This window comes from Magnolia sinica, chromosome 10 (assembly GCF_029962835.1).
Source record: "Magnolia sinica isolate HGM2019 chromosome 10, MsV1, whole genome shotgun sequence".
NCBI lineage: Eukaryota > Viridiplantae > Streptophyta > Magnoliopsida > Magnoliales > Magnoliaceae > Magnolia > Magnolia sinica.
This window is the reverse complement of record NC_080582.1, coordinates 38041715-38054370: the sequence shown is the minus strand read 5'-3', so window position 1 is coordinate 38054370 and position 12656 is coordinate 38041715.

Sequence of the window (12656 nt, the reverse complement as noted above, 5' to 3'; positions counted from 1 at the left end):
CGTTGGAGCATTTCTTGGCCTCGGAGGTTTAGGGACTTTCGCCGACGGACATCTAAAGTGCCTAGATGCTCAAACCAAACATTTTTGGTGTCCCATTTGGCCATCCACGACATGTCTGTGGAGGCCACAACCCTGATGTCGTTAGGGCGTACAACAATCATGTCACACATATGCGAGATGCATGAGTCACACCGTCTAGTCATGGAGCAATCATGCACGTACTGCTCACTCATGTGGGTAACTCCTATCAGTGAGTCTCATAAATAATCTACCCAATGGCATATGCTATGATCAACCACTACTCATATTAAGCATACATATGATGCGTATGACATGAGTCATGGAATTATACTAAGCATGTTATATGGTGATGAACTATCCTCACAACGAAGATGAGCCTAGACGGCCTATACACAACAAGTATGGGCCTATCAATGGGCCCTAGGGAGAGTCATAATGCGGACATTTAACCAACATTATTCTTACAATGTGGATGTCAAACCATCATTGCTCCCAAGGCATCGCTCTCCTTAAACATCATTACGTAAACCATGGTGGAATCACACATTGCAATGGACCCTATGTACATGCCATTGGGCCTCAACCCCATGGGCCTCAAATACATTGAATGGGCTGCATCACATGAGTCTCATATGTATCAAGGTGGGCCTTAACAATGGGCCTCATATATCACATCAAGGTGGGCCTGAACAACGGGCCTCATACATCACATCAAGGTGGGCCTCAACGATAGGCCTCATATATCATATCGGGCCTAATAAAATGAACCGAATCAATGGGCTGAATTAAATGAGCCAAGTCGAATGGGCCGGGTTGAATGAACCAATTTAAATGGGCCGAAGACAATTCATCTATTTTTAGAGATCAATATATAGTATTATATAAAAATGAATTATATCAAAAGATCAATTGGACCATACCCTATTTAACCGTGTTAATAATGATTTCCACAGTTAAATTCCAGTGGGCCCCATCATAGGGTTTATTTCCCATCAGCCTATTCATAAGGTCATAAGGACCTGGATTTAAAGGAAAAACAAATATCATATTGGTCCAACCCTGTAGTCCAAGGGTTTTAATGGTGGACGTTCAAACCCACTGTTTTTCTGAAATGTTGTCCACCTGATCCTAGATCTATCTTATTTTTAGTCTCAAGCCTTAAAAATTATCCTCAAAAATGGTTGGATGGTTTGGATGTAACACATGCATCATGGTGTGTCCCATAGATGGACGGCGTGGATGAAATAGATGGGACCCATAGAACTTGGTGACACCACTGCAGCAGCTAAGTAGCTGGAGTGAGGTACACCAGCCATCCCACTTCCCCATGCGTGGGGAGGTGTGGTTTAAACACAACATCAAAGGGTCCCATATGGGACCCACCATAACGTTTACCTTCCATCCAATCTGTTAATAAGGTCACACAGACCCAGGTAAAGAGGAAAAATAAATTTCATAATTATCTACAACTTCAGTGACCACAAAAGGGTTTCAATGGCAGACACTCAATCCAACACTGTTTCCTGTGACGTAGGCCACCTGAGTTTCTGTATACGGCTGATTTTAGGGGTCGCCCACTGCCCTAAGGGAACCATCAGAATGCACGGTGTTGATGTTCCCACACATCACGGTGGGGCCCACGGATGGGACCCGTGGTCCCTACCCGCCCGTCAAATGCAGTAGCGTCCTACTGCACCGTCCAGCAGCAGTAGGCGCTGCATGCTATATTTTTTGAAAAATATGTATTTTCATGATTTTTCATAGGTGGGGCCCGCATCAGGTGAATCCACTCCACCTATTGGATTGTACAGCTCATGACCGACCATATGAGCCCAATATGTGACATGTTTTAGCGCAAAGTGGGTCCTAGTCGATTTTAACGATAAAAATCAATTTTTTCTATGCTATGGCCCGCCAAATAATCGGATTGGCCTCATATTTTGGCTCAACATCTAAAATGAGCTTAGGAATGGAATGGATGGTGTGGATTAGACCCATGCTTTAAGGTGGGGCCTACATAAGCGGCCCACCCCAAGGCTTAAATGAAACTAATATTTATTTATTTATTTATTTTTCAGCACATCCCACTGTCTGTTCACACTTCACAGACCACGTCCAGTGTTCCTGGAAGCTGGACGGTTTGAGTACAACACATTTCCAAGGTGGGCCCCACCTACAAAAGTGCTACAAGTGGGCCATCGAATGGTTGTATGGTGTAAATAAGACAGACATCAAGGTGGGGTTCATCTGGGTGGGCTACACGGCCACATCATCATACAAAATGAAAAAAAAATGAGAGAGAGAGAGGGACACATGTGATGGAGGGCTCCGCCACTATGAGCCCTCCCTTGCATTCAATCATACATCAAGTGGGTCCCAATACATGTGGGCCTACCAAATCAAAGATCAACGGTGGAGATTCCTTCTCTACCAAAATAGAAGGTCTAGATGACCTCTATTCATGCAAGGAAAAATAAACATTATGATGGGGTCCATGGAGAATGGCCCCATCATGGAATGATCATGAGAATCAAGGTGGGCCATTGGCCACACTGAGGTCCAAAGTGAGATCCATACCATCATTCGGTAGGCCCCACTTGGCCCATCATCAAAGCATTAAATCTAGGCCTATGAAACATGCACCGTTCGATCTTCTTGGTCCGATGGAACGCCAATCTTCTTGTGTCTTACTTTAATGAAAGATGATGAGAAATGAAGGATTAGGATGATGGATATTGGGATGGGAAGTGAGCCACACACAACATCTCTTTTCTCTCCTTGGAAGAGCGTGGATGTGTACTCCTTTTGGTTGCTTGGAAATGTGAAGAGAAAGAGAGAGAGAGAGAGTGTGTGTGTGTGGTTGTAAGAGAGGTTATGTGTGTGAGTGATGGGTGTGAGGTGATAGTTGTACTTCACATGTATGGGTGTGTAAGAGAGAGAGAGGGAGAGAGTTGACTTTGGGGTTGCTCTTGTACTTAAAATGAGGTGATTGATTGATTGATTGATTGATGGGACATGATGTAGAGATTCTCTTGGGATTGCAAATGCACAGTATTTTCCTTGAACTGAACGCGGGCCCACATCTCCTGGCCTAGGTATCTCCTCGGCGCATAAGATGCGACATCAGAACCACAGTGACGACGCTGTCGCTAGGGTACAAGTCTCGAGTTGAGCTGATTCTGATATGCGAGACTCGGCTTAGGATCATGCACAAATGTTAGATACAAGTTGAGGGTTGCCGGAACTCGACCGGAAGGGCCACGAAAGCTTACAGAACAGTATAGGCTAGGACATGAGTCTTACGGCATTTGCCATTGGGCTGAGTTATTTAAGGGACTCCTTGAGAGACGAAGTTACCCCACAAGATCACAAGTAACATGCTAGATGTATGCATGACTGGATAGTATGACTCATGCATCTCACATTTGTGTGACATGATCACTTGGTGCCCTAACAATATCAGGGTTGTGGCTTCCACAGACACATCGTGGATGGTCAGATTGGACACCGAAAATATTTAGTTCTATCATATGGGCATTTTGGATGTCCGTCTGTAAAAGCCCTTAAACCCTTATGGTACCAGGAGGTTGCTCCAACGTCAAACTGAGTGGATATATGTCACGCCCCAAACTTGAAAACCAGGTTCACAAAATTCCTGATCGCTGAATTCGGTGCCGACAGCCTCCATAGTACCCCATTCTCGACTTCCATCGCCCATACGACAGATTCTGATCCTAGGATCCTACAAGGAGGATTTTCCAACGTACATTTATCTCATAAGAAGCATACCACAAGTTTACCCAAATCACAAAGACAATATCACCATCACATATCCACTAATACAAACAGTTGAATACATTGCTGAAAGGGAAATACATATATTGAAAATCAAAACTCCAGAAGACAGTTACACACTCCAAGCTCAACGTTGCTGCGACCTAACGCCACCGGCACACATCTATCATGCAAAAGCTTATAGAAAGCTCAAAAGGTGGGTTAAGTGTGTGCGCAAGATAAGTGTCAAGTATGCAATATCAGAACAATGCGAAAACATGTTGGTAAATCCATAAATATCATCAACCTTATCCAGGCTATGCGATGTAAAAACACAATAAGCCAATATCATATACTGAGGAAGTAATGTAGATCAACTATGTAATGCAGAGACATAGTAAGCCAAATATCAGATACCGAGTCCACGAATATCGTCATCCTTAATCAGGTTATGAAATACGGAAGCATAGTAAACCAAATGCTATGTGCTGAGGATGTAATGCAATATGTGGTGTGAATGAAATGACCAAGCTAGAGTGTGAAGTCAGGATGATAGTACATAGTATCGCAGGCTATGGGGTCCAGCACAAGGGACTTCTATCCAAACTAGTCTCATACCTAAATTTGGATAAATAGACTCAATGTGGTAAACTCCTGATCCCAGGTTGGTAGCGTACCCCAACCGAAATCCTCGCCATTGTGAAGGTACACATATCAAATTAGTTATGCAACACCAGCCCAAGTGGATAGTGAATGAATGAATGAGTAAAATGCTGAGTATGCAACTCCGGCTCAATAAGTCCACAAATCAGAACCGTACATCTCTGGGATCATTACTGGAGTCTATTACACTCTACGCCAGCTTGCCACCCCTATCCGAGCGCACAATTGGGTTAGTGGAAGAGACCTCACTATCCGCCTACTAATATCGGGCTCAACTCGTCGATAGCGGACCCATTCCTCAAGCTGGTCAAACTCAACCTAGATATTTCTCCCTCACTCAGGTGGGTAAGGTCACACCCCCTCCAAACCAACGACGACACAATGGGAGACGCGGCCTACTGGTATACGGCCCTCATGCGCTCATATATATCCACTCGGTCTAGACGTTAGTGCATCTCCTGGCCACAGAGGTTTATGGATTTTCACCTAGGGACTTCTATGTCGCCTGTATGCTAGAACCAAACATTTTCGGTGTCCCATCTGGCCATCCACGACATGTCTGTGGAGGCCACGGCCCTAATGTCGCTAGGGCGTATGGTAGTCATATCATAAAATGGAAGATGCATGAGTCACAGAGTCCAATCATACATTAATCCTGCGCATACCGTGCGCCCATGTGGGACGACTCGTCCCATGAACAACCTGCCCTATGGCATATGCAATGGTCAACTACATCTCATAACAAACATATAGATGATGCTTATAGGCATGTATGATGATGCTATACTATCACATACTCATAATCGATATTGATAACCGGCACCGATAATCAACATTGATAATCAACCTCGAGGATAAGCATCGGCCTCGATAATTAGCATCGATAATCGGCACCGATAATCAGCCTCGATGATAAGCATCGGCCTCGATAATCGGAATCGACAATCAGCATTGGCCTCAAAAATTGGCATCGATAAGAATGTGGACATTTAACCATCATTGTCAATCAATGTGGACATTCAACCAACATTGCTCCCAAGGAGTGGCCCACATAGAGCCGAACATATGGTGGGCCCATGGCCTCATACATGGGCTGCAATTACATCACAATGGGCCCTATACACGGGTCGCAAATACATTACAATGGGCCACATCTATGGGCCACAAATACATCACAATGGGCCCCTCCCACGGGCCTAATATACATCACAATGGGCCTCATCTCATGGGCCTCTTATATAGCACAATGGACCTCATATACATCATCATGGGCCACATCACATGAGCTTCATATACAACACATTGGGCCTCACTCATGGGCCACATATACATCATAATGGGCCGCATCACATGGGCTTCATATACAACACATTGGGCCTCACCATGGGCCACATATACATAACACGTCGGGCCTCAGTCATAGGCCACATATAAATCATAATGGGCCTCACCAAATGGGTCACAAATATATCACATTGGGCTGCACATATGGGCCACTCATACATCACATCGGGCCTCGTCAAAGGCCATAAATACGTCAATGTGGGGCCCACCGTCCACGTAATGGATGGAATGGATTAAAATATGCATTAGGGTGCGTTCAGCACCATCCCAAACAACTAGACGGTGCGAATGTACAACACATATCATGTGGGCTGCACATCCAGCGGACTGGATGGCATGGCTAAAACACATACATCAAGGTGGCATTCCACCGTCTAGACAGCTGAATAGTGTGGATATAATATACACATCAAGGTGGGCCCACCCGTCCGGCATATGAACGGTGTGGATAACACTTATATCATATGTGGGACCCGTGGAACTTGGGACGGAGCTACATCAGTTATATAGCTGGTGGACACCAGCTAATTATTGCCATACAAGGTGGGTCCCACGTCCCTGAGATGGACGGTGGTATAGAACAATACATCACAGAGGGCTCCACACAGCACCGTCCAAATACAAGATACATACAACAAGGTGGGTCCCACCCCACACATGTGACATATGTGGGTGGGTCCCATGTGTGGCCCACCATAACATACATATGTATATATATATCATATAATATATATATATATATATTATATTTAAATATCACATTGATCCAGCATCCATGAGTAATGGATGAACGGCTGGGATGTACAATACATCCTCCCACCATTCACCGTCTAGGAATGGACGGTGAGATATACAATGCATACATCTGTGGGCCTTACCTCCACATGTGCAGCACGTGTGGAGTGGGTCCCACGGAAGACCAAAGATGGACGGACAGTTTGGGTATAAAACATATCTCATGGTGGGGCCATCGAACCTACTGACGTCAACAGCAGCCGCACCTGCTGCTGGCCCACAGTCCAAAAGACGGATGACCTGGATGCAGGCCACATACAAATCAAGGTGGGGTCCACGGATCAAGCTGATATTCATACTTTCCCTTCAAACAGGGCCTACCCAAATAGGCCACAAGGTGGACAGCAACATGGGCCTCAGTTGGATTGCGGATGCATCCCACTTGGTAGACGCATGAATAAAATGCATTCATCATGGTGGGCCACAAAATATGGGAGAGAGAGATAGAGAGAGATATTGGTGTAGTGGAGGGACCCCGCCACTATGGGCCCCTCTTGATCACAACTCATACATCAAAATGGGTCCCATCATAAGTGGGCCCTTAAATGAAAATCAACTTTGGATCACCCACCGATTTCGCTTCTTCTAGGATCCATGGACTCCTTGCTTCCCAAGCTAGCTCTTTAAGGGAGGATGATGAGATTTGGATGGTTGGATGGGAAGCTTTGGGTGGTGGGAAGATGGCACTTGTTCTAGTTTCTTTCTCTACTTAATCCTTTTTTTGTTGCTAGAGAGATGGAGGGAGAATGAGAGGGAATGAGAGAGGGATGGGAGTTGTAAGGATGGATGACATGGAGTGTATGGGTGAGGGATGGGCCTTGTTAACTTTTTGGGCATGAGATGAGATGGGGTATATGTAACATTACTTTGTTGGCATGAAAGGTATGGGAGAGGTAAGGGCTTGGTTGACTTGGTGGAAAGAGGGGGTATGGGTAGAGATTCCATTTTCTTAACCAAGAATCTTTCTAGAAACGGCGCACACGTTGCCCGTGGTATTTTCTTGATTTATTCTCAGGCCCACAACTCCTGGCCTGGGTATCACATTGGCGCATGAGAATCGACGTTGGAACCTCGGTGACAGCGCGGTCGCAAGGGTACAAGTCTTAGTTCGAGCTAACTCAGATTAATAGGATGCAACTTAAGGTCACGTGCAAATGCTATCTACAAATCGCAGGTCACTGGAATTCGACCGGGAGGTTCGCGAAAGTCTACTGAATGGTAAGGACTAGGATACGGGTTCATAACTATCCCATCCTAATAAAAAAATTGTCCATGAAATTTGCATTATCACGTAGGACAAAGCAAGGGAAGAGGAAATATCGTCATATACATATGTTAAGGCACAATCAATCTGCAAAAGGATGAAGATAGTGCTCTCTATTCTCAACCTTGTGCTCCCAAGACGCATCATCAACACTATGGTGATCCCTACTGAACCTCGGATTAGAAATAATCGAAACTGAGATACCATGCAGCCTCACAATCTCAATGGTAGGGAGCTATATCAGAAAGTTCTAAGTTATTCGAACTTGGGGATCTAATCATTCTAAGTTCTCAACAATCATAGAGTGTAGGGTAACTATCAACAGATATGTGATGTTATCCTCAGGTATTCCCAAGTTATGCTCTGTAATTAACTTCTTTCACCCCCCAAACTCAGAAACTGGGCTCACAAAATTCTCGATCATCAAATCAGGTACTGACAACCTCTGTAGTACCCCATTCTCAGCTTTTAGTGCCCATACGCCAGATTTCGATCCTGGGATCCTACATGGAGAATTTTCCAATGTACATTTATCTCGTAAGAAGCATAACCACAAGTTTATGTAAATCACAAAGGTAATATCACCATCACATATCCACTAATATATACAGTTGAATACAGTGCTGAAAGGAAAATACATGTATCCAAAATGAAAACTCCAGAAGACAGCTACATGCTCCAAGCTCAACGTTGTTGCAACCTAATGCCACCTGCACGCATCTATCATGCATAAGCTTATAGAAAGCTTAGAGGGTGGTGTAAGTGTGTGGGTAAGATAAGTGCCAAGTATGCAATATTAGAGTAATGTGGAAATATACTGGTAAGTTCATAAATATCATTAACCTTATCTAAACTATGCGATAAAAAAACACAATAAGTCAATATCATATATTGAGGAAGTAATGTAGATCAGGTATGCAATGCAGAGACAAAGTAAGCCAAATATCAGATACCGAGTCCACGACTACCATCATCCGTAATCAGGTTATGCAATACAGAAGCATAGTAAACCAAATGCTATGTGCTGAGGATGTGAGGCAACATGTGGTGCAAATGAAATGACCAAGCTGGAGTGTGAAGTCGGGATGATAGTACATAGTATCGCAAGCTATGGGGTCCATCAAAAGGGACTTTTATTCAAACCAGTCTCATACCTAAATTTGGATAGATAGATTCAATATGGTAAACTCCTAATCCCAGGTTAGTCGCGTGCCCCAACCAAAATCCTAGCCATTGCGAAGGTACACATATCAAATTAGTTACGCACCACTAGCCTAAGTGGATAGTAAATGAATGAATGAATAAGTAAAATGCTGAGTATGCAACTCCTGCTCAATAAGTCCACATCAGTACCATGCATCTCTAGGATCATCACTCGGGTCTATTACGCTCTATGACAGCTTGTCGTCCCTATCCGAGAGCACAACTGGGTAAGTGGAAAAGACCTCACTATCTGTCTACCAATAGCAGGCTCGGTTCATCATTAGTAGATCCATTCCTCAAGTTGGTTAAACTCAACCTGCATATTGCCTCCTCACTCAGGCAGGTAAGGTCACACCCCCTCCCAACTGACCATGACATAGTACGAGATGCAGCCTACTGGTATATAGCCCTCATGCGCTCATATATATCCACTCGGTCTAGACGTTGGGGCGTCTCCTGGCCACGGAGGTTTAGGGATTTTCACCTAGGGACTTCTATGTCGCCTGTATGCTAGAACCAAACATTTTTAGTGTCCCATCTAGCCATCCATGACATGGCTGTGGAGGTCATGGCCCTAATGTCGCTAAGGTGTATGGTAGTCATATCATAAAATGGAAGATGCATGAGTTACAGAGTCTAATCATGTATCAATCCTGCGCATACCGTGCACCCCATGTGAGACGACTCGGCCTATCAAGGAGTCCCATGAACAACCTGCCCTATGACATATGCAATGGTTAACCACATCTCATAACAAACATATAGATGATGCTTATGGGCATGTATAATGATGCTATGCTATCACATACTCATAATCGATATCGATAACCGGCACCGATAATCAACATTAATAATCGGCCCTGAGGATAAGCATCGGCCTCGATAATCAGCATTGATAATCGGCACCAATAATCAACCTCGATGATAAGCATCGGCCTCAATAATCGGCATCAACAGATAATCAGCATTAATGAGAATGGGCCTAACAAGGCCTAAGGGAAGGTCACAATGTGGACATTTAACCATCATTGCCCATCAATGTGGACATTCAACCAACATTGCTCTCAAGGAGTGGCCCACATAGAGCCGAACATATGGTGGGCCCATGGCTTCATACAAGGGCCTCATACATAGGTTGCAATTACATCACAATGGACCCTATACACCGGTCACAAATACATTACAATGGGCCACATCTATGGGCCACAAATACATCACAATGGGCCACTCCCACGGGCCTAATATACATCACAAAGGGCCTCATCTCATGGGCCTCTTATACAGCACAATGGACCTCATATACATCATCATGGGCCACATCACATGAGCTTCATATACAACACATCGGGCCTCACTCATGGGCCCCATATACATCATTATGGGCCGCATCACATGGGCTTCATATACAAGACATCGGGCCTCACTCATGGGCCACATATACACAACACGTCGGGCCTCACTCATGGGCCACATATACATCATAATGGGCCTCGACAAATGGGTCACAAATATATCACATTGGGCTGCACATATGGGCCTATCATGCATCACATTGGGTCTCGTTAAAGGCCATAAATACATCAATGTGGGGCCTACCATCCACGTAATGGAAGGCATAGATTAAAACATGCATCAGGGTGAGTCCAGCACCGTCCCAAACAACTAGATGGTGCAGATGTACAACACATATATCACATGGGCCGCACGTCCAGTGGACTGGACGGCGTGGCTAAAACACATACTTCAAGGTGGCATTCGACCATTCAGCTAGCTGGACAGTGTGGATATAATATACACATCAAGTTGGGCCCACCGTCCGGCATATGGACGGTGTGGATAACACATATATCATGCGTGGGACCTGCGGAACTTGGGACGTAGCTACAACAGCTATATAGCTGGTGGACTCCAGCCAATCTACTGCCATACAAGGTGGGTCCCATGTCCCTGAGATGGATGGTGGGATAGGACAATACATCAAGGAGGAGTCCACATAGCACTGTCCAGATCCGGATGGTGCAAATACAAGATACATACAACAAGGTGCGTCTCACCCCATACGTGTGACATGTGTGGGTGGGTCCCACGTGTGGCCCACCATAACATGCATATGTGTATATATATATATATATCATATATAATATATATTATATTATTTAAATATCACATTGATCCAGCGTCCATGAGTGTTGGACGGATGGCTGGGATGTATAATACATCCTCCCACCAATCACCGTCTAGGAATGGACGGTGAGATATACAATGCATACATTGTGGACCCCACCTCCACACGTTCAGTACGTGTGAAGTGGGTCCCACAACAGTCAAAAAATGGACGTGTAAATGCTATTGTGTAAATCTGGCACCCGTAGTGTTGTCAAATTTTGTTGTGCCAAACCATTTTGTATTGTATCATGCTTTAAGTTGAAGTGATCAGGTTCGTACATTTCAAAGTTCTCTGGATCTTCATCAAGCTTGCCTACATCTTCAAGTTGAAGTGAAGAGTGTTGAAGTTCATGGTTTCAAGCTTAAAATTCAAGAACTCAAGTTCAAGTTTGAAGTTCAACTATTGTACGCTAAAGACTCAAGATCTCAAGCGTAACACAAGCTCAAGTTCAAGATATCGAACTCAAGCTTCAAGTATCACAAGATATCAAGATTCGAAAGTGAATGATGTTTCATTTGTTCCTACTCATAAACAAGTTTGGATGACCCTAGATTGACCATAGGTTGTGCCATATTCATTGCATATTTTATGTGGGTCATTTCATATGTTTATAGGTTATTTTCTCGACTACTCTTAGACCATGTTCGACTAGTTCTAGTACTAGCTCGACCAATTTAAGCATTTTCTCAACCAGTCTAAGGTTTGTTGTGAATTTTTGGAATTTTTTATTGGGCTCTCGACCAGTCCTGGAGACTGCTCGACCAGTCGAGTGAACAGTGCTCAACCGGTTGTGTAGGCTTGACTCAAAGTCCAGCAAGCTTTTCTAGTCCCACTTGACTAGTCGAGCAGGCCACTCGACCAGTCGAGCAAGCCACTTGACCAGTCTTGTAACAACTTTATCTTAACACACCAGAAAATTTGAAATTTTGTTGCTCCTTCGACCAGTCGAACCGACCCTTAGACTAGTCGAGTGAACAATATTTTCACCTATAAATAGAGCATGAATTTCAAAGTTTATTCACTCATTAAAGCAAAATCAAGACACCACTCTGAGAGATAAGTTTGTGATATTATTAAGCTATATTGTGCTCATTTTAGATTCTCTTTAATTAGCTTTTGTAATTTGATTTTGAGATCTTTATTCTAATCTTACTTTAAGAAAGGATTTGTATTTTTCCCTTTCTTGAGATCAAAATCAAATCAAGCTATCCCAGGTTGATTTAATTTAAAAAATTATTTAGAACTAGAACCTTTTCATCTGTGAGACTGGACATTGAACATCTTCGTCTACATCAGATCGGTTCTACCGGGCTTCTTCAAGAGGAGAATTTCTAAATAAGTACATTTATATTTTATATATCATTTTTGGTTTTTGAAGTTGTGCCAGAAAAATCTCTTTTTGGTTTTTTCTAAGGTGATCCAGAA